A 22,554-nucleotide genomic window follows, 5' to 3' on the forward strand; every position below is an offset into this window, starting at 1 on the left:
ACAGACCTGCCCCTCTCTTGCACATGCACAGCCAGCTTCAGGGGAAGCTGGAAGGATATTGATGTGTTTAGGGTCCATGGAAGGCTTAGGGATGCTTAGACCGGAGCCCTCAGAGGCCGACTGAGTGGACGCTCTGAGAAAGGAAAACACTATACGGTAACGATTGGCAAGCTCCTTCCTGTTTCAGCCTCTGCATCTGCAGAATGGGGATAATAGCACATATCTCACTGCGGTGTCGGGGAGATTAACGCGAGCACTGACCTTCTTCGTGCTTTCATATTCAGGAGCATTTTTTACCAGGCAGTGCAATTCCACCGCAAGGTGAATCCCGTGGCTGAGACTTTTCATTTATGTCTCCCCTCATTGTGGAGGTTAAAGTTAGGACATTCTTGCCTAAACACTGACGAAGGAGAAAAAGGAAGGCCTTCCTGGAAAATTTTTGTCTTTCTCCAAATGCAATTGTTCAAACTGCATGCGAATGTACGTTGTTATTTTTAGCCCCTGGGGAGGAAAGTCGGAGGAATAGGGCCGCATTCACAGGGTGCGTCCCACTAAATCTCCAAAGAGAGTGTGCTATGTAGGACTTGGTTGCTCCCTTGGTTTTGAGGGACAAAAGGCCTCAAAGAGCGGCATTTTCAACAATGAAGATTAATTTAATTTTTCTCCCATGAAGAGTCTGGAGGTTGATTGTCTATGTCCGAAACAGTGTTTACTAGGTCCGCAAATTCCTCCGATGCTTAGACACCTTCTACTTCCCTGTGTTGACCTCCTCAGGGAACTTGAGGTCTCCAAGAGTCCTGTGAGATCACAACTGTTTTTTATGTGACACTAAGATGTCTTTTGCCTCTTCACTCTCATTGCCTCAACTGTGGCATGTTCTAGAGGCCCCATGATGTGTGCTGATGTTGCTCTGAAAGGTAACGGAGTATGTGCTCACGCACACCTGAGTTTTTAATGTTTCTGCTTTCGTTTCTAATACTATAAATATTAATAAGTATAAGCTACACAAGTAAAAGCTTTTGGTTAATCTTTAAAAATGTTTAAGAGTGTAAAAGGGGTTCTGAGATCAAAAAGTTTAAGGACCACTGTCCTATGGGGTGACCTTTGTCCTCAGGCACCAAAAGTGTCGCCTTGGTTCTGGTCATCACGTCTGCATTCCAGCAGCAGGAAGGAGAAAAGGGGAGAAAATAAGCGCACACTCCTTTCCTTTAAAAATGCTCCCAGCGTTAGCACAGACCACTTCCTGTACCTCCTTGACTAGTGCTTGGCCAACTTGAAAAGGAGGAAGGTTGGGGCCCCTGAGTGGCTCAGTCGGTTGAGCGTCCGGCTTCGGCTCAGGTCATGATCTCCCAGTGCGTGAGTTCGAGCCTCACGTCAGGCTCTGTGCTGACAGCTCAGAGCCTGGAGCCTGCTTCTGATTCTGTGCCTCCCTCTTTCTCTGTTCCTCCCCCACTCATGCTCTGTCTCTCTCTCAAAAAATCAATAAACATTAAAAAAAAGTTAAAAAAAAAAAAAAAAGAAAAGGAGGAAGGTCAAAGTAATCATTAGGCCACATCCCCAGTTTCTTTCTTTTTCCTTTTCTTTTTTAACATTCATTTTGAGATAGAGACGGAGCGCGAGCAGGGCAGGGGCAGAGAGAGACAGAAGAATCCCAAGCAGGCTGTGTGCCGTCAGCCCAGACCCTGATGCGCGGCTTAAACTCCTGAACCGTGAGCTCATGACCTGAGCCGAAATCAAGAATCAGATGCTTAACTACTGAGCCACCCAGGCGCCCCCACGTGTCCAGGTGAAAAGACAGGGTGGGGAGAAGATCCTACTCCTGAGAAAGTGGGTGAGAAAGTCTATCGGCAGCGTGCGTTACAAGCGAAAAGTGCCACAACAGTATTCTTGCTCTCGAGATGCTGGCCCGCCGTCTGCAGAGCACGGATGGGTGTGAGGACGCTGTGTGTCCTAAAGCCCTAACGCCCACACATCTGGCCACACGTGCTGCTTCAGTTTCCACTCTTTCCCAAAACTTGGCTTGAGCCGTGAGATGGTCACGACGGCTGAGCTCAAGAGAACTTTGTGGCTTAATACAGATGTCCGAGTCTCTCCAGCGAAGGAAGGTCTGAAAAGGAGCTGTTGTTTCTGAAAGGGGATCAAAAGAGAGCATAGCGAGAAAGAGCTGGAGGTGAAAATCCTTTTGCGTCATAAGACGCCTGGAAGAAAAAGAAAAAGCGGCGGATCAACCAGATCCTGAGGTGGTTAACAAGTGAGAACAGCATCAGTGAGGCCAAGACCGAGGGGTTCCCTTGGTCCAGATGAATTGTTTTGCTCAGACTGAGTTTTTAGCCTCTCAAATAACTGCTGTTGATCACAAGACAATCCGGATGGAGAAGCACGGGCGGCTCAACTCAAACCATCTGCACGTTGGAAAATCACCTAGTCTGTGCTCTGTTGACAGTGGGTCCGGAGAACTATCTCTGTCTCCACTACTCCGGCTAACCAGAGGGTCTGTTCTAGAAGTGACACAGGGCTACAGGGGTCACAAAATCTCATATACAGAATTCTCTTTCTCCTCATGGATCCCACTCAAAGCCCTTAGTCCTTTGACCTGGAAAGAAAACTTAGTTCACCCATTCATTTTGTTTCCTTTTGTTAATCTTCTCTCTTGAGGTTCTCCTGAAAAGTGGCTAAAATGGATTTGGTTCTTTGCATTATGGACCATACTCTTTGGCACGGGATAGGCATTCCCGAGAGTATTTGTGGCTATGAATGGATGTTTCTTATTTTGCAACCCTCCTCTGCTTTTTTTTTTTTTTTTTTTTTTTTTTTTTTTTTTTTTTTTTTGCCAAAGATGAATTGGCTTCCCTGAACCTCTGGACTGGGAGGTGAGTCTTCCCAAATGGTCCCCAGGGGCCCAGAGCAGGCCGTGCCACACGTTCAGGTAACATGGCTTTCTTTCCACCAACCCGTCCTGGCGTTGATAGGCCCTCCGTGGTGATTTTGAGCCAGCTGTCTGCAAAACGATGAGATTTGAGCGTGGGTCGTGTTGAGCTTGACATGATAGGGGCGAAACCCTCAACGCTCTTAAGAAATTCTAAGCTCGAGCTTGCACGACAGCAGGTACGGGCTGCAAGAAACACAAAAGGAAGACAAAAGCGAGTGGTTTCCTTTCGGCTTTTGGAAGGAATGGGAATTACACCACCTCCCCCTCCGTCTCAACGGCGTCTACACAGCGCTGGGCCTCTTCCTCAGGTAGCACGCATTCCACCTCACACACCGACCCCCGACTGGGGGCTTCTAGCCTGTTTCAAACGTTTTCTTTCAACCTGGACCATTCAATTCTGTCTTTATTCCCCGGCTTTTATCCATGTAACTATGGCAGTGCTCTCTGGAGAAGAGAGGGGAAAAATCAATGAGCGACCTGCCTACACACCACACTCGGTTAACCTGGCTTGAAAGGGAAGAGCCAATTTCTCTCAGCCTCCCCTTGGCTGCCACTAACACTTTACTTCTCTCCAAAGGAAAACATGCCAGGACTTTGCAGCGCACAGGGAAAAACCCGGGACCCGTCTGATAAAAGCACATCCCCCAGGGCCTTGGCTGCTTTAGGAAACACACTCTCTGGCACAATGTGGAGAATGAGGTCACATCGGCTTTCTGGATGGCCCAAACCTTCACAGCCCGATCGGCCATCGCACCCAGGAGTTGCTGCTGGGCCGACAAAGCAACGCAGTGTCTGCGTTGTCTTGAAAGCAAGTGATACCTCACAGACTTGGTGATCACTCCTCTTCCTAATTCCTTTTATGAAGATGCCTGATTGGGAGGCCACAGCTCCTGTCACCACCCTTTTCCTTTGTACATCGACTATTGTATTAAAAAAAAAAAAAAAGCAGCTGGTGCAAAGCTCTTGACCTCCAACTGAGCTAGGTGAACGACCACTCACACACCTTCCTGTGCAGTCCACCCTCCTTGCCTGTCCCCTCCCCTCAGCTTGTTCAGCAGTAGATACTCTCCCCACACCCCGTTTCTACTCCCATCGCCTCTGTCGAATCATGCCATCCTTCTGGGATGACAGTACTCCCTTCCCCCGAGGAGCTCCCGAGCGCCCATTCCTCCAGGGAGCCTGCCTGGATTGACCCCTGCTTTCTCTTATCCACAGTTGTAACTCCCTTTCCCACTTGTCTGCTTCACACCGTCTTGGTTCTCCGTCTAGTCTCCTCCCTAGAGTTGTGGCCTGTGTGTCTCAGATCACGAACTCCTGGAGGGAACGGCCTGGGCTCTGTAATTCCCTGGGTTAACCTTTGATGATGGGGATAAGATGGTGTGGCCTAGAGGGATGTTTTACTTTTGATGAGGGAAAATGAAAAGCCCTGTCCAATCAGCAGTGGTTTCCATGCCCGTGCTTACTTCTAACCGGGGCACCTCTAGGCCACCCTCACTTCTGCCCTTTCTCCTCTACTCTTATTTCTTCCAAACCACATACCCGGAAGCCCAGACTCCCTGAATCCACCTGGCCCTCTCACTTGGTTTTATGTACCATTTCCTAGAGCAAGGACCTGTCTCGGATCCAACTTAATTACCGCTAATCACTGGGTTCGCTGGCCAGGCTACATAAAGAACCACTCTATCTCTGCATCTCGGGCTCTGAGGTTCAGCCTTCCCTGTTATCCACCCACCTGAGCCAAGAAGCTGATTGTCTGGCTAGGGAAAATGAGTTTAACAATGATATGAAGGGAGCACCAGCCAAGTAGGGGACATCACATTAAAGGTGGTTCGGCACGACGCCTGCCCCCTCGCCTAGGACAGAGATGGTGTGGTGGCCCCCAAACGCTTGGTCATAACCCTTCACCCTTGCCTTGGTCCTATAGTAGGAGGGGCATACTTCCTGCTCCTTAATTTTGGGCTCAGTCGCATCGCTCGTTTTCACCAGTGAAATGTTAGGGGATCTGACATAAGCAGAGACTGAAGACTTGTTCGTGGGGCTGGTCTTTCCCTTGTACGCCCCTAATCTCAACATGAGAAGAGTATTCTCTGGCTGCACTGCTGACACTTTAGCAGGGTCCCCAGAAAAGGAACACACTGAGCAGCCCTGAGCCCAAACCATAGCAAGAACCAAGCTAGACTGCAGGTTGAAGCAGAGCACGCCCAGCCTGCCCGATATTCCGTAGACCTGCCAAATCCTAGGTGCCTCCAAGGTGAACGAGCAAGAATAAATGATTCTAGCTTTAAGCTGCTGGTTTTGGGGGGGGGGGGGTGGTTTGTTATGCAGCATTATTGTAGCGGTGGCTAGCTGAGACGGACGGCAGATAGGTTTACTCTTGCCTGTCAACTCTGTTCAGTTGGTAGAGACTGAGAAGGAGGCTCCGCTGAGTGGAGGGTTGTGAGACCAGTTTGGGCTCAGAGTGAAAGAATTCTGGAATTGATTAGTGATGTCTGCCATAGGAGTAGCAGTGGCTCACGTGTCACATGTCTACCGTCTCAGGTCTAAAGCCTCTCCTGGTGACTTACACTGTCTCCCATGGACGGGGCAGGATGCAGGAATGTGGCCTATTGAAAAGCACTCGTGTGAGGCAGGTAGGAGTAGATGACACATTCTGGTGTTTGCGTATTCATCTTTCAGGCTATCGCTAGCACACAAGGGCACCATAGCACATACAGTCTCTTAGAAAAATGCACTCCTTCCGGACAGATGCAGCCCCAAGGGTGCCAACTTGGTGACCAATAAGCCCTCTTGGGGGATGGGGGAGAGAGGTGTCTCTTCTTGCAGGTAGCTATGCCCCATGCTGGGATACATAGCTTAGCAAGCATAGCATGGGCTGGATTTCAGCCCCCATGCACTCCTCTGGCTGAGCACCTTTGTCTCGTGTACAAATTGTACCAGTGTACGTGATAGGCTGACCAGTACCGAGATGGGAATAAAAGGAAAAGGAAAGAAGATGAAAAAAGAGAAAAGTCTGCCCTTCTCTGATGTCAGTTCTGCCCAACTCCTGTGCTTTGGAGTTTTGAATGAGTCATCCTAGCACTATGTGACCTTGGATTTCAGGCCCACACTGCTTGTATATACTGAGTCGTTAGAAGAATAGTTTAATTGAAATGGATAAGCCTACTACCGGACAGACATGTTCTATTCCAAAAGAAGAAACTTCTCTCCCACTGAATCACTAACCTGCAAATGTTGCAAAGTTCTAGGCTGAGGACCAGCTCTCTGAAATCTTTTGCCCACTCCTGCGTGTCAGGTGCCTTGGAAAAGAAAACACCGTAGGGAAAAAGGATCCCCTTCTGCAAGGTAACTGAAAACCCGAGTAACGACTGACCCTGGGAATTAGGTTGCTTGGGTTTGAAGAGCCAAATAAAAAGGAGTCACATCTGGTTCCATTTTTCTTGTGAAATTATCTCACACTGACCAAGTAGGTCCTTTCCTGAGCATATAAATACAGAAGACACACACATGGTTGTTATCAAACAGTATTGTGCAAAATTAAATTGGCTACTTTATGGTGAAATGGAGAAGGATGGCGGGCATTTCAAACACATGAGTTTCTCTTCGTTGAGTCTGGAAGCAATCACTCATAAAGACAGCTACTTTATCTCCTTGAGTATGGACCATTCTAGAAGGGACATCAGGCTGGGTTAAAACCAGTGACATGGCCAAACCTGCAATGGAGCCAAGGCACACCGAGCCCTGATTGCTCGATTATTTGAGGGAAGATAGTCTGAGTTAATGACAGAAATCACCCCCACTCTATGTCCCAAACTGGTCTTTTGGACAAGGTCTCTAATGTGCTGGCCATATGTGAACTAAGGGCCAGAGGGAATGGACTTACTGGGATTTTCCAATTATCATTTGGTCCCAGAGACATGCTGCATTGTTGCTACCTGGCTCTCATCTCCAGATGGTTCCAGGGAATGCACAATAGACAGGCAGCAGCAATCAAAGAAAGACTTCAAGCCCTAGCTGTGGTGAGCCTTGAAATTACTCCATATTGAACCAGAAGAAGAGAATATTAAAGGGGGAGTTGATATTCCCAGCCGGGTATTTCATTGAGACTCTCATTGCTCAGCAGTCGTTCCAAAAGATCGTGAATCACACCCCCCCCCCCCCGCCCCCGGTGGAGTTTCCCACAGTTCCTGTGTGAACAAAAGGATGGTGGTGGGCGGTGGGGGAAAGAGTGAGACAATGAACTGTAAAGCAATAAAAGTTACGAGGTCGGGAGAGGGAGAGAGCCCATGAAATTGTTCTCCCTACCACCCTGCCTTGGTATTCCCAGATGTTCTTATTTTTAGAGGCTGGGTTGAAGGGTAAGAAGTTTGAGCTAAATTGGGATCCATGAACGGTGTGTAAGTGGGCCAAAATGAAAGATCACTGTGAATTGTCTTAGGGAGGAGAGCGGAGTCCTTGTCCAGAATTCCCTTCTCTTTAACCTTCCTGTTTCCAAACTTACTGTACTGGTGAGATCTTGTTATAGCGCAAACCACGCACCCCAACTCTCACACAATCAGACAGACCCAGGCTCTTGCTAACTGTCTCCTGAAGCCCTGTTCAAGGAGGATTACAGCCAAGCCAGTAGCCTCTAAGAGTATGGGAGTCAGAGCTTGAATTCCATTCTTGGGAAGATATTTCTGTCATATACATCCTGCGGCACGTTCGGGAAGACCGTATCCAACAGGGAAAAGAATTGGAGAGGAGGATCTTTTTTTCTGTCCCTGCCCAGAGGATGAAGATGGCCAAATAGGGTCCTCCCTTGAAATAAAAAGCAAAAAATAGAAGTGTGTCATTTAAGCTCTGGGGGAATCATAACGTGGCCCACTCTCTCGTACTCGAAAGTTGGAAGACATGGAAAAAAATTGATTTAGTGTAGTTCAGACTTCTCTGAATAAAAGAAGGTGGGGCATCTGAGAGGAGAAAGTTGTTATTTTTTTTAAAACGTTTATTTATTTTGGAGAGAAAAAGAGAGAAAGATCATGAGTAGGGGAGAGGGAGAGAGACAGAATCCAAGGCAAGCTCCAGGCTCTAAACTGTCAGCAGAGAACCTGACCCTGGGGCCTCAAACTCGTGAACTACGGGATCATGACCTGACCGAAGGTGAACACCTAACCGACCGAGCCACCCAGGTGCCCCGGGAGGAAACTGTTCTAAGGGATGGGGTTTTCCACCTCCAGCGACAAGGGGTAGGAGTGGCGGTGGGAACAGCTGTGGGTCTTGTTAGGCAAAGCAATGTGAACTTGAAAGCTCACAGTGCCACTCTCCTATTATTCTGGGTTGGGGTGGTTTGAAAATGAGGGGCTTGGGGCGCCTGGGTGGCTCAGTCGGTTAAGCGGCCGACTTCGGCTCAGGTCACGATCCCGCGGTCCGTGAGTTCGAGCCCCGTGTCGGGCTCTGTGCTGACTGCTCAGAGCCTGGAGCCTGTTTCGGATTCCGTGTCTCCCTCTCTCTGACCCTCCCCTGTTCATGCTCTGTCTCTGTCTCAAAAATAAATAAACGTTAAAAAAAAAAAAAATCAGTGGCTAAAGAAGAAACCATAGAGCAGTGTGCAGTCAGCTGACACGAGCCTATGCCTTTTAGTCCCCAGTGGTCCACAGACAAACATCATCCAGCCCGGAAGCCCCGGACTTCACCTATCCCCCAGGCAAGTTGCCTTCTAGTGGGCCCGGAAGCCCTGGCCTACTTGTGATCATCAAGTGCCCTCACCTTCCACATCCTATTTTAGGGCTGGCCCTGAGATTCCTTGCACATGCGTTCTCCCATCTGGGGAAAAAAGAAAAAAGAAAAAAAAGGAAATGACAGCACAGGGTTTGCTTTTCTTTGGAAATTAACGCTTAAATGTGCGCTATTTTTCGAAAGCTGGCAGCTAGTCCCAATGCAGAGAAGGGGTGGGTGGGGGGGACATCCCGTAGGTTCTAGCGAAAGGGAACAGGCCGGTGGAACAGAGGAAGGGTCAGACAAGAGGGCCCGGAGGTGGGGGGGGGGGGGGTGGGGGGGGGTGGGGGTGGGAGGGGTGGGTGGTGGGTGGGGCATGGACCGTCTAGTGCCCGACACCGGCCAGACTCTGGGCACGGCTCCTGCCCCTGCCCCTCCTTCCCCAACCTTCTCTCCACGTGGGTGAGACCCGAGTGGGCTCCCCATGCCGCTCAGCGCGAGGAAGGCAAGAGGCTGTGCCTGACGGCCTTCCGGATGGCCCTGCGAGCTGGACGCTACTCCAGCACGGAGAGGAAATAAAGTCCGGAATACTTCGGCCAGAAAAGTTGCAGGTTATCCCACCTCGTGTCTTCATCCTCCTCTGGGCGCACATTGGAGCCCGTTCGCTCGGTGGAGCTGCAGGTGTCTAAGGAGGCCTTTGAGTTTTCTGGGCATTTGCGATTCTCTTTCATGTATGCGGTCGAAAAACAGGCAAGGAAATCGAAAATGTAAATCTTGAAGCAAACGCGTGCGTCAGGGAGACGCCAGACTCACTTCAGAGGAGCAGAGTCTCGTGAGGGACTCCCAGGGAGGAGAAGGGAAGGAGCGTCTTGCCGGGCAGGCAGTGGAGGCCCTTCACCGGAAGAGAAGGCCTTGCCGGAAGGGGCGGGGCTTGCCCCGAGAGCCAATGGGATGCCTGGGTTCTCCCGGGCCAAGATGAAGGATGTTCCCGAAGAGAGGGATGAGGTCCTTTTGCTCCCCGTCTCACATTACCTGACAAACGGTTGATTAGAAGGGTGGGGGAGAATTGCATCTGGGTCTTCTGTCCTCGCAGTCTGGGAACTCGTGTCCCTGAACCTATGAGTTTTCCTTTAGGGACATCACCACGATGAACTGAACCTTCTCTGGAAGAGACTCAGGGAAAACTATGACACTGACCAATTTGTCTTTGTCTCTTCTACTCCTGCCTTCTTCCTTTTTTTTTTTCTTTCTTTTCTTTTCTTTTCTTTTTTTTTTTTTTTTTTTTTTTTTTTTAAGATTTTACTTTTTAAGTGATCTCCACACCCAACATGGGGCTTGAACTCACAACCCTGAGATCATGAGTCCCATGCTTTAGGAACTGAGCCAGCCAGGGGCCCCTTTTAATAAAATACCTCATACATGTCCAAACAATAACCAAATAGAAAATACAGCGAAAATGAATGGAATGGGGTTGGGGGAGAGGAGGCGCCTGGGTGGCTCAGTAGGTTAAGCGTCCAACTTCAGCTCAGGTCATGATCTCATGGTTGGTTCTTCAGTTAGAGCCCCACGTCAGGCTCTGTGCTAACAGCTCAGAGCCTGGAGCCTGCTTCAGATTCTCTCTCTCTCTCTCTCTCTCTCTCTCTGCCCTTCCCCTGTGCACACACTGTCTCATTTACTCAAAAATAAATAAACATTTAAAAACATTTGTGGGGGGGGGGGGTGCGCTTGGGTGGCTGAGTCAGTTAAGCAGCCAACTTTCGCTCAGGTCATGATCTCACAGCTCCTGAGTTTGAGCTCCATATCGGGCTCTGTGCTAACAGCTCAGAGCCCGGAGCCCGCTTTGAATTCTGTGTCTCCCTCTCTCTCTGCCCCTCCCCTGCTCATGCTCTCTCTCTCTCCCTCTCAAAAATAAACATTAAAAATAAATAAATAAAAACATTTTTTTAAACGCCAGGAACAAATTTAATAAGAACTGTTCAGCACTTACATGAAGAAAGTACTTAGCTTTACTGATAATCATAAATTTAGAGGATGACAAATGGAGAGGCATCCTTTGGTCTTGGATAAACAGATACAATAGTGATAAGCAAACTTTGCTCCCTAAATTATTTTGAAAACTTAACCCAACCCTAATTAAAAGCTCAACTAGAGTTTTGGGTAGAATAATTCTAAAATTCATCAGGAAAACAGAAAGGTAAAAATAACCAGGAAATTCTTTAAAAGGGAAAACAAGAAGGTAAATAGTCTTTCAAGTAATAAATCATGTTCTGAAATTATAGTGATTTAAATGCTGTCGTACAATGAAAAGAACAAATTGGAGGTCCCAGAAATATACACATGTAAATCTCAGAATTCAGTATATGATAAAGGGCATTTTCAAGAAAATGGGGAAAAGATAATTTATTGAATGCTATGGGGACAACTGGCTAGCCATTTGGAAAAAAAAAAAAAAAAAATGCCATCATTCTGCCAAACAAATTCCAGATGCTTTAAATGTAAAAACTAAAACCATAAAAGTACTAGGAGAAAGCAAGGGTGAAAATGTGTATGATTTTTGGACGGAAACTTCTAGGCATGGCAAAAATGCTATAAACAATAAAGAAAAAGATTGGAACATGTGACAACATAAAAATTAAAAACTTCTGCACAACAAACCCCATAAACAAAGTAAAAAATAAAGCACAAATAGGAAAAATATTTAGGACACATGTCAGAGGGTTAATATCCCTAATCCAGAAAAACCTATTATCAATAGCGAACCAAACGACCCAAGACAACACTACCTGTGTATCAGGCTTCACGGTTGATAAAATCGTTTCAAATTCAGAGTGTCGGTCAAAACGATATTTGGGACATGCTTACACTAACAAAAGCGTCTGTTGTTTTTCTGAAATGCAAAGTTCATTGGGCATCCTGTGTTTTTTTGCTAAAGCAGGCAACCTTGTTTCAGACACATGAGTTCACTGTGGCCCTGCAGTAACTCAGTGAGGTATGGAAGAGGGGGTCAGGTAGCTTTTCAAACAGGTTTCCTCATCTCTCAAGTAAGATGTGAGAAGGAAATTGGATACGAAATGTATAGAATCTGGTATAGGGCCTGACACATAAAGAGTATTGTTCAATACATGTTGGTTTGGGTTTGCTTTCCTTTATACACACACCCATTTTACAGATGAGAAAACCGAGGTTCAGAAAGGGGAAGTGACTGGCCCAGGTTTACCCCGCTAGTAAGACACAATTGTCTTCACACTCCAGGCCAGACTACCCCATTCTCTGCCCCCCCCCCCCCTTACCCCATGTCCACTGCCTTCCCTGAGCCCTCTCATGCCTTGATGTGCCCAGTTCCTGGGTCCTACTGAACTTGATCGTCCTTTCCCTATCCAGGTGTCTGATCTCGGTCCTCTACCCCACCTCTCCATCTGAGAAACTATGCTAGAACAGTGGTTCTCCACCCTGGCTGGCTGTTAGAATCATTTGGGGAGCTTTTTACAAAATCTGAATGCTCGGACCATATCAGACCAATTAAATCAGAACCCTGGGGATAGGACGCAGGAGATTTCAGTGGGCAGCCAAAATTGAGCATCACCGCGATGACGTGAGTATCTCTGGCTGGTCTCGATACTGTGAAACGTTTGCCGATGAGATTTTGCTCAACACTCTCATTTTGTAGATCGGAGCACTGAGACCCCGAAGAATAGAATAACTTGGCTTGGGTGGCCCTCTCTGATTAGGGAGGCAAATTAGAAACTAGAGCTCAGGCTTTCTAATTCCTCATCTGTTGCTTTGTCTGCTGCGGCGTGTTCAGACAATTTTGTTTCTTCTCCAAACACATACAACCTTTCTCAGCCACCTTCAGCTACCGAAAGAACAGGACTTGGATTTCAGTAACAGAGGTATTTGCCTATGGACTTCTGCACCCCCCCCCCCCACAAGTTTTGTTCCATGAATTGAATTCCATCCACCTTGACCCCCATTTCTTCTCTTCTCGAGTCCTCAGCTTGATCCCTGGTGACCATTTCAGGCCTTTCCCTCAAGTGGACACCTCTCCCCGCGTTGGTCCCGCAGCATTTCTGATGCATCCCTGCTCCCGAGGACAGCTCCCTCCTCCGTCTGGCAATGCTGTTGCCCTCCAATGGGCCAAGCCTTGTTTTCCTGCTTCAGTTTCCTCTAGACTTCGAGTTCTCCCTCAAAGCTTACCTCGTCTTACCTTTTTTTCCGAGTGCCGCAGGGTGAGAAGAACTAAGCTGATGAGCTAATTTGCCTTGGGGATATATCATTGTTCATGGCTTAGCTTTAGAATAAGAAAATATTTCTGCTTCCTCTTCACGAGCTGTTTTCCTGCTCCGAAAACCCGTTTGGCTTCTGTTTGGGACCTTGTGGTCAGAGATTCTCAATCTGTGGCCCGTGGACCACCAAGAGGGCATAAAACGCAAAGGGTCCAATGAGCATGGCAGGTAAGTAATCAACCAGGCACGGGAGTTTTTTTGGTTTTTTTTTAACGTTTATATTTAAGAGAGAGAGAGAGAGAGAGCACGAGCAAGGGAGGGGCAGAGACAGAGAGGAAGACACAGCATCCGAAGCAGGCTCCAGGCTCGGAGCTGTCAGCACAGAGCCCCACGTGGGGCTCGAACTCACGAACCGCGAGGTCATGACCTGAGGCCAAGTCAGACGCTTAACCGCCTGAGCCACCCAGGCGCCCCTGGAGTTTCTTGATGTGCTAATTAACAAGGACACAGAGCGCTATGTCTCAATGGTAAAATATTCTGAGAACCGTGTTCCATTGCGATTGCTTGTCATTGTAATCCTTTGTATTTTTGCCTTCTTCGTTTAGAAGCATTTAAATCACTTGAAGGCCGTATTCTGAGAAGGGCCCGTTACACCAAAGCAGCTCAGCACCCTCGTGGCAGCATCCCTGGGTGACGTGCGCATGCGCAGGGGGTCTTTCTGAGCCTTTAAGATACGTGAATGGCCCCTGCGTCACGGGCTGTGTTAGGCCAGGGCTGGTGGAAAGTTGGGCTCTTCTGCAAAGCTCGCTCCAGACCTGTCATCTTTGGGGCGGCTCCACGTTTGAGAGCACAGCTTCCTTCCACAACCTTGACGGGGAATTACGTATTCAAGAAATACAACTGGCAGGCATGAGTCAAAGTTCTTCTGGTATTGAGAAACAGGGATCCATTCACGCCGGCTCAGAGCAGGGCTTTGGCGCTCTGACCCGGGCTTCTCGTGAAAACCCAGCACAGCGGGGCCCCTTGGGGAGCAGGAAGCTGCCCAGGACCGAGACACCTTCTTTCTGTGGCTCTCGAGGCCCCCCGATCTCTGCCTCCTTCTGCACGCCCGCCACACTTTGTCTTTTTGGACCGGCCTCATTCATTATCTCCTGAGATCTGCTCTTCCAAAATTTCAGTTCTGGCTCCTTATAGTGCCCACTCGAACCCAGCCCAGCTTCTCACAGCTAACTTGCTGTGGGACTTCTAGCGCACGCACGCCTTTGGTTCTCCTCTTCTGGGCTCTTGGGACGACTGCACATCCCTACGCCATGGCGGTCAGGTAGGGCCGGGCGACTGGTCATTGCCAAGGTTTCTCAACAGGGATACTGCTGATGCCCCTACTGAATAATTCTTTGTGTGTGTGGGGGGGGGGGGGGGGCCTGGTCTGTGTATCGTAGGATATTTAGCAGTATCCCTGGCCTTTAGCCAATAGATAAAATTCAAAATTGCCAGGGCGCCAGGGTGGCTCAATCGGTTGAGGGTCCGACTTCGGCTCAGGTCATGATCTCATGGTTCGTGAGTTTGAGGCCCACACAGGGCTCTGTGCTGTCATTGCAGAGCCCGCTTCCGATCCTCTGTTCCTCACTCTCTCTGCCCCTTACCCTCTCATGCACGCGTTCTCTCTCTCTCTCTCTCTCAAAAATAAATAAACATTAAAAAAATTTTAAAAATTTCCCTCCACTGAGAACCACCACCCTATAATTTCTGGGACAAATTGAAGCCATTCTCCCCCATTGTGTCCATCTATACTCCTTGTCATAAGACCACTTACCTCCATTTTTGGTTCAGAAATTCAAGTCACGTGTATGGGGAATTTGTTACCTCGGGGATGAGCCCATCACCTGTTTTGGTCTTTATTGTTTCCTCTTTTTCTCTATTACTTAAAAAAAAAAAAAAAAGGAAAATGGAGGACCCCTCCTACCTTTGTGTTCTAGCACCCGCTCAAAGCTACCTGTTTGGAGCGGGGTCCGTATGTAGACTCTACTGGGAACTCTGCAGGTGACCAAGAATACACTGGAAATTCAGTGGTTAAGCTGAAAGGAAATCAATGGCTCACCCTCATTCCTCGTGCTCTCCCTTCTCTAAATCAGTGTTTCCTTTAAATGGATAGCAGCAACCAAATTTAGTTTCTCCACGAGCCCTCTCAAGTTTGTCAGAAGTTCAAGTTTGTCAGAAGAGCGTAGGCCCCAGCTTTCCTCCACTTCTTCGCGAGGCCGCTTTCATTGGAAGGGCCTCCTCTCTACTCTGCCTCAAGTGAGAGAGAAGGAGCCGTTTGCCACATGTAAACAGAAGAGGCATCATGTGAAAAGAGTCACCCAGCAAACAAGATCCTCAGAGGGCCTCTGGTGTGTGACCAGTTCAAAGTGGCCACTCGCTGACCAGTAATTAGCTTGGTTGAGGGCTGCAGCGCAGACCCAGTGAACTTCAAAAGGCAACTTTTGGGAAGAAGCTTCTTTCCTGGGGGAGATGTGAGGAACCTTTCTTAGAGGTACTGCCCGAGTCTGTCCTGTGATCTTGCACAGTGGAGCTGAAAAGTGGATTAAGGCAGGAAATAACAAGCTATGTGTGTGCCCGCGCGCACTCACACGTTCGCGCACAGCTTTGCTCATTTACTTTCTATATTAAAAGGCCTGCTGACCTCTGTGATTTCCTCCCCCTCAAATTCAGAAGCGATGAATAGGAAGCATTCTGACTTTAAATGCGACGGAGAGCTTTGAAAAGATGGAAAATTAGCAACATCTGGGCTGAGGAACCCAAAGAGACCTGAAAGGGAAGGAAATGCCTGAAAGAAGTTTCAGATGTCATTGTGATCCCCGGGGCCAGTGTTTGGATGGATAGGTGGCTTCGTGTGGCTATGAAAGGGGGTCGGGGCCTCCGTGCCCACCCCAGCTTGGCTCCCTGTCTGCATCTTTTGTTTTTCTTCTCTTCTCCGGGATCTGCCAAACAGGAACGAACATTCTTCTGCTTGGGAAATGGTTTCCACTGAGTCTCTTGGACATTCTGACCGATGCCATGGAAATCGAGGAGACCTGTTTTCTCAAGCATGTTTCTTTCTCTTTTCTTCAACACGTAACACTGCCAGCCCTTGATCTTGTCCTCAAACCTCCCTCAAAAAGGACGACATGTAGGCAGTGCAGTCAAGTTTGTTCCCAGATGCCTCTGCTCTGCCTGGGGGAAATGGCAGTCGCTCTCAACTTGTTGTATTAGTGTGAGCTCTGTCGGTAGCAAGGCCAGAACCCAGCTCCAGCCAGCCTGGGCAGAATCATTAAGTTTCGTGTCGCAAACCATAGGAATGGTGGAACTGGCTCTAGGTTCGACAGCATCCAGAAATTTGCACACTACCGGCGTTCTCTCACTCTTGAACTTGGCTTCTTGCTTCTATTTCCTTTTACATTTTAGCCTCATTCCTACCTACCTACCATGCCTGGGCTTTCTCCACACGGCAGGTACAGGTACCCCCGGTGGCTTGGCTTGTTCGCGCACCAATTTCACAACCCCAACAGAAAAGGAAGTATGACCTTTGCCTGCTTAGTAATCCAAAAATCAGGGAAGGGCTCTGATTGGGCAGGCTTGAGTCATGAGTCACCCCCGGACCAATCACTGCCACACAGGAGTTGGGGCTCTCTGATTGGCCAGTCCTAGATGACAGGCCCCTCCCTCTGTCTGGGGCCAGGATGGGCCACCAGAAGCACGCGGCAGGAGGTTGGTGAGCACGTCTCTCAAGGAAGGGACGATTTGGAAGCGGGATCAAAGAAAAAGGAATGCTGAGGAGACATGAGGGCAATGTCCATTAAATTGATTGTCCTTTCCCTAACGTATAATTTCCTAGTGTGGCCATAGCAAGTTACCACAAACCAAGAGGCTTAAACCCAGAGAAATTCATTCTCTCATAGTTCTGGAGGCTGAAAATCCAACATCAAGGTGTTGGCAGGGCCCAGCTCCCTTCCAAAGCTCTAGGGGGAGATTCCTTATGTTGTGCCTTCCAGCTTCTGGTAACTATCAGCGTCTCTTAACTTGTGGCTGCTTGCTCCCAACTCTGCCTACGTCTTTACGTGACCTGCCCTCGTGTCTGGGTCTCCTCTTCCTACGAGGACACTTGTGGCTGGATTTAGGGCCCGCCTGGATAATCCAGATCAAGATCCTTAACTTAACTGCATCTACAAAGACCCTTTTTCCAAATAAGGTCACACTCACAAGTTCCAGGGATTGAGACATGGACATGTCTTTTGGGGGTAGGGGAGTGGCCTTTCAACCCATTACGCCCAGTGGGAGGTGCCCTCTCAAGGTGGCAGGGATGGCCGCTTCGCCACCCACACACCATTTCCGACAGGTGTCCAAAGCTCAGCCTAAACTTGCCAAGCCCCCAGTCAGGTTTCCGGGATGATGCCAGCACGCCCTGGGAGGACGTAGATTGGGGACCTCAACCTAGCCTTGTTCCATATTAGCTTTCTGTGGCACCTCTGCTCTCACTCTCCCGGCCTATCTTCCTCTCTACAGGAAAACACTTGCCTCTCTACAGGTCTATAAGGCAGTGAAGATCCTCTCCTGGCTCTCTTTCTTAGCTGGGTGACTTTGGGTCAATAATTTAAACTCTCTCCTCTGTCAAATGGGGATAGTAAAAGTAGCTACCTCAGAGGGTGGCTCAAGGGTTCAAACACATTCATGTAGAGTATGATCGTGTACATGTACAGCAATCTCCCCGCACCAAGTAAACACTCCATGAAGTTAGCTATCATTGTAAGATACAGGCAGATCCCATTTTTAAAGTTCCTTTATTCTCTAGATTTTTTTCTGGCTACGTTTTTCTTTTCTTCTAGGTTTTCTCTTTCCAAGATCTGCTTGATTTAGTAGAGAGACTCAAGGACTCTGGTGTGGACCGGAATCACCCGGAGGAAACTTACAAGTGCATATGGCTGGGCCCCACCCTGGAAAATTTGATTCCATGGGTCTGGTACCCCAGATCCTACACCTCTTTGATTTTGACAAGTGCCCACTTTGTTCCAATGCAACTAGACGTTGAGACCCCTGGTCCTGGGAGAGATGCAGGTGAAGAGGTTCTCGTCCCATGATTCTTCGATTTACCAAACAGTTGTGGGCAGGTGACCTGACCTCAGTTTCTTCAGTATCCCTTTATTTTTTTAAAATGTGTATTTATTTTTGAGAGAGAGAAAGAGACAGAGCATGAGTGGGAGAGGGGCAGACAGAGAGAAAGACACAGAATCCGAAGCAGGCTCCAGGCTCTGAGCTGTCAGCACAGAGCCCGACACGGGGCTCAAACTCAAAAACCGTGAGATCATGACCCGAGTTGGACGCTTAATCGACTGAGTCACCCAGGTGCTCCTTTCAGTATCCCTTTAAAAGGGGAATAACTAGGGCGCCTGGGTGGCTCCGTCGGTTCAGCGTCTGACTTCAGCTCAGGTCATGATCTCGCAGTCCGTGAGTTCGAGCCCCGCGTCGGGGTCTGTCCTGACCGCTCAGAGCCTGGAGCCTGTTTCGGATTCTGTGTCTCCCTCTCTCTCTGACCCTCCCCCGTTCATGCTCTGTCTCTCTCTGTCTCAAAAATAAATAAACGTAAAAAAAAAAAAAAAAAAAAAAGACTGCAGAGATTAAATCTCCAGTTAAAAAAAAAAATAAACAAAAATAAAATAAAATAAAACGGGAATAACAATACTTTTCAGCCAGGGTCAAATAAGAGGGTGCTCACAGTATCTAAAATATCATACGAAAGAATGGAGGGATGATAGGAACCGATATTTATGATGTAGTAAGTTTCTGGAAACTTACACTTGTTCAGAGAGCTTTTAAGTTGGGGTCCAGCTTCCATTATACAGATGAACAAACTGAGGCTCGTGGGATATCAGGAGGCTCAAATGAGTTAATATCAATAAAGAATATGGTAAGCAGGGGTGCCTGGATGGCTCAGTCGGTTAAGCATCCGACTTCAGCTCAGGTCATGGTCTCTTGGCTCGTGAGTTCGAGCTCCGCATCAGGCTCTGTGCTGACAGCCCGGAGCCTGGAGCCTGCTTCAGATTCTGTGTCTCCCTCTCTTTCTCTGCCCCTCCCCCACCCCTGCTCTGTCTCTCTCCTCAAATTTAAATAAACATTCAACAAATTAAAAAAAAAAAAAATGAACATGGTGAGCGGTTTCGCCTTCATTCTAACCCTTGGCCTTTTCTGCCCCGTTGCAGCTACCTTCATGCAAAGGTGGCTTCGTGTGCGGGAGTGACACATTCAGCCCTCCTTGCCCCGCTTTTTCTCTGATGGAAAATAGGGAGTCTCAAGACCAGCCTCTGGCTGGTGCTAAGGACTTCCCGTCCCTGGTTTACAGGTTCGTTCAAAGATTCAAGTGTCTCAAAGCACGGGGCTCAAAATCCATGAAGCAAACCCTCGCTGACAGAACTCTCTTCAGGTGGTCAGAGGGTTTCACCCCCTTTCTGTGGCCAGCAATCCGGGCAGAAAGAAGGGCACCCAAGAGAACCAGGGCATGGCGCGTGCCCTCAGAGCCGGCTGCCAAGGGGTGGAGCCGGTCGAGGGACGGGGGGCAAGAGCAGGGCCAGGCAGCTTGAGGGAACAGAGTGGTTTTCTTTTTTTTTTTTTTATTTTTATTTTTTTTAATTTTTTAATATATGAAATTTACTCTCAAATTGGTTTCCATACAACACCCAGTGCTCATCCCAAAAGGTGCCCTCCTCAATACCCATCACCCACCCTCCCCTCCCTCCCACCCCCCATCAACCCTCAGTTTGTTCTCAGTTTTTAACAGTCTCTAATGCTTTGGCTCTCTCCAGAGTGGTTTTCTTAAAAGAAGAGAGACTCCAGCTCCGTATGGCAAAGTCTGGTTTCCTTCGAGTGTGTGCTCCTCCCCCACCCCATTCCCCCTGCACCTGACTTAGAGGTCATTACTAGAGGTGGACGGAGTGCTCGGGCGCCACTCCCCCCTTCCTGGCACACCTCTCTGGCCTCCTGGCCTCCCGAGCCGGATGTTTGCCCTCCGTGTGGGCTGCGGGCCTGGCTGCCTCGCGCCTTGTTCACCCTTGAAATTCCTGCCTTGCCCCCAGCTCGGAGCTGCTACACGATCTGCACGTGAGTGTGAACATGAGCGGGTGCGTGCGTGCGTGTGACTGACGGATGGTAACCCAGCCAAAGCCTTTCAAGAGCCGCTTTACTGAGACAAAGTTCCCACACCATACAATGCGCTCGTGTAAAGGGTGCGATTCGGTATTTTCTGTGTGCCCCACCGAGTTGCATGACCGTCACCACAACCTGAGAGCATTTTCATCACCCCCAAAAGCAACCTCGTGCCCTTGAGCTATCGGCCCCCTGAGCCCCGCTCCGGCGCTCAGCCCCTGGCAACCACGAATCTATTTTCCGTCTCCACAGAGTTCCCTGTTCTCAACATTTCGTGTGAATGGACTCGCATGGGATACGGTCTTTTCACTTAGCATCACGGTTTCAAAGTTCACGCAGGCCAGTGGCTCCTGCTAGCGCTCTGCTCCTTTTTATTGCCGAATAATATTCCACCGTGGTCGATGAGTCAGGCCTTGTCCATTCACTCACCAGTCGGTGGATGCTGAGGTTGTTTCCACCTTTTGGCTCTTATGAATAAAGATGCTGTAAACATTTATGTACGAGGTTTTATGCGAACGTATGTTTTCAATTCTCTTAGGTCTATCCCTAGGAGTGGAATTGCTGGGCCATACGGTGGCTCTGTGTTTAAAGTAGCTGAAGCTTTGTAATGTGTTAAAGACACCCAGATCAGAGCTGGAGCGAGGCACTGGAGGTGAAAGCCCCGAGCTGCACCTGAGCGGTCTCAAGAGAGATTTATTTTTAGGCTGCGGGTATTTTATACCCGGCGAGCAGCAAGGGGAGGGGGAGACCGGGAGCCAGAGACATGCTGACGCGCTTGCTCAGGCTTCAAACGAGAGCAGGGTGCCTGGACCAGTCTGTTTTCTCACCATTTAGCTGAGTTGGGAGATAATGGGATTTGGCTTTTCCCATAAGAGCCTGACTCTACAGGGACGGGAGAGAATGGGAAGCTCTTTAAGGAAGCCATGGAGGAGCCCCAGAGCGGGGGTGGCCTGCCCTGGGGACAGTGTAGGAACCCGCCCTCTGTCGGGGAAGGATCCCCTCCAGGGACTCCCTGCACGAAGCCCGCTGCTTCTGAGAGCGTAGTGGCTCTAAAATTTTTAGTACATATTTATTTTTAGCATACAGTGACTATATATATATATATATATATATATATATATATATATATTATAGTACATTTGGAAATGAAGACCAGATGAGAAAAAAATCAGACTTGGTCCCACCGACCAAAGATGGGCATTGTTAGTAGATAGGCATTCCATTCCATTCTTCGGGGTTTTTTTTTTTTGTCTGCTTAACGCATCGGTTGTTGGCTTTCCCCCCTCTGCAGGGAAAAAGACTTCACTGCTTATTATCCCCTTCCCAATTGTCCATATGGAAGGAACTTGAGGGCATCACTCTGGTGGAAGGAAAGGCTGCAGGGTAGGAAAGAAGCCTCTTGGCAAAACAATATTTGTGTCAACTCAGCACTGTGCTAACTGGGGTGGCTTTGGGGAACAGCCACTGGAAATTGGGGGGATGTCAACTTCACACTCACCATCAAAGGGGCTCCGGAAATGCCAGGCCCACACTGCCACAATCTGCCGACCAGCGGCTGGCAGCTCGCTCTGCCCCGGGTTCTCTCAGCCCCGCAGCCCAGCCGTCCCGGCCGAGCGGTGCTCCTGGCTCGCTGCCCCCCGGTGTGGGGTGCCTCCCAGATCTTGCTCTAGAACCAGAGAAGATCAGTGAGCAGTTCATTCTTCGCTGCAGCCTCTGCAGAGCTTACCTGCGCCAGGGCCGATGAGCATACGGCCCTTGTGGCTACTTGGTGTGACCTAACATCAGAAGCTGGAAAAGGAAGGAGCCACAGGTAGAGCTCCAGGACACAACATACTGGTTTCTTTCTGAATAGGGGTTTTTTCAAGCCCCTTCTAACCCCGAAGCTCTGGCCACTCTGCCTAGACTGAGCAGAGAGGACACAGATCAAGCACGATGTACCACAAGGTCCACCAGTCACTCCTGATGACGGGAGGAGCTGTCGCGGAACCGTGTGGCCATCAGGCCCAGGTGACAGCGTTCTGCTTCTCTTAATCGTGGTGGTGCTGCAGCACCAACACCTTTTGACTTCTCTCATTGGATTAGGTCTCCCGAGCCGGCCCCACAACCCGCACAAATGACCAGGGGTGTTCCCGAGGTCCCACGTCAGTCATCGGAGCCTGGTATGTTCGCCCTTCTCCTTTACCTCCTGTCCCAGCTCACCCTCTTTCCCAGACCCGCCCCTCCGGTCCATGAGGACCCCCCTGTCCCTCCTCAGAACACGGCCACGGCTGCAAAGGCCACACAGACACCAAGGATCGCCTGGTCACCCTGGCAGGGCGGAGGGAAGGAGAGAAATGGGGAGAAAGGGTTTTGGATCCCCAGCACCAGCGGGCCTGGGACCAGACAGCTTTGCTGCTCCCTCCCCGTATGACCTTGGGAAGTTCCTCCCCCCCGCCCCCCTCCTGGGCTTACTTTCCTTGTGGGGGGTGGGACACGACCACACCGGAAGCCCCTTTCGGCTCTCACAGTCCGTGACCGGAAGTGGGAAGTACAATAGGC

The 22,554-nt window shown here is 49.2% G+C and overlaps 1 long non-coding RNA gene across 2 annotated transcripts; it reads right to left on the reverse strand.

Moving 5' to 3' along the window:
* Window positions 1–6,350: 6,350 nt before the first annotated feature.
* LOC132687420 (uncharacterized) lies at window positions 6,351–22,553 on the reverse strand. 2 transcript variants are annotated; one of them, XR_009614105.2, is made up of 4 exons: window positions 22,468–22,534; window positions 21,515–21,682; window positions 8,675–8,731; window positions 6,351–7,726 (listed from the first exon to the last, which is right to left on the reverse strand). It is a non-coding gene; the product is annotated as an uncharacterized LOC132687420 (long non-coding RNA). The 2 variants fall into 2 exon arrangements; XR_009614104.2 differs by lacking the exon at window positions 8,675–8,731 and having other exon boundaries at window positions 22,468–22,553.
* Window position 22,554: the final 1 nt, after the last annotated feature.

The sequence above is a fragment of the Panthera onca genome, chromosome E1, assembly GCF_046562875.1.
Source record: "Panthera onca isolate mPanOnc1 chromosome E1, mPanOnc1 haplotype 2, whole genome shotgun sequence".
Classification (NCBI taxonomy): Eukaryota; Metazoa; Chordata; class Mammalia; order Carnivora; family Felidae; genus Panthera; species Panthera onca.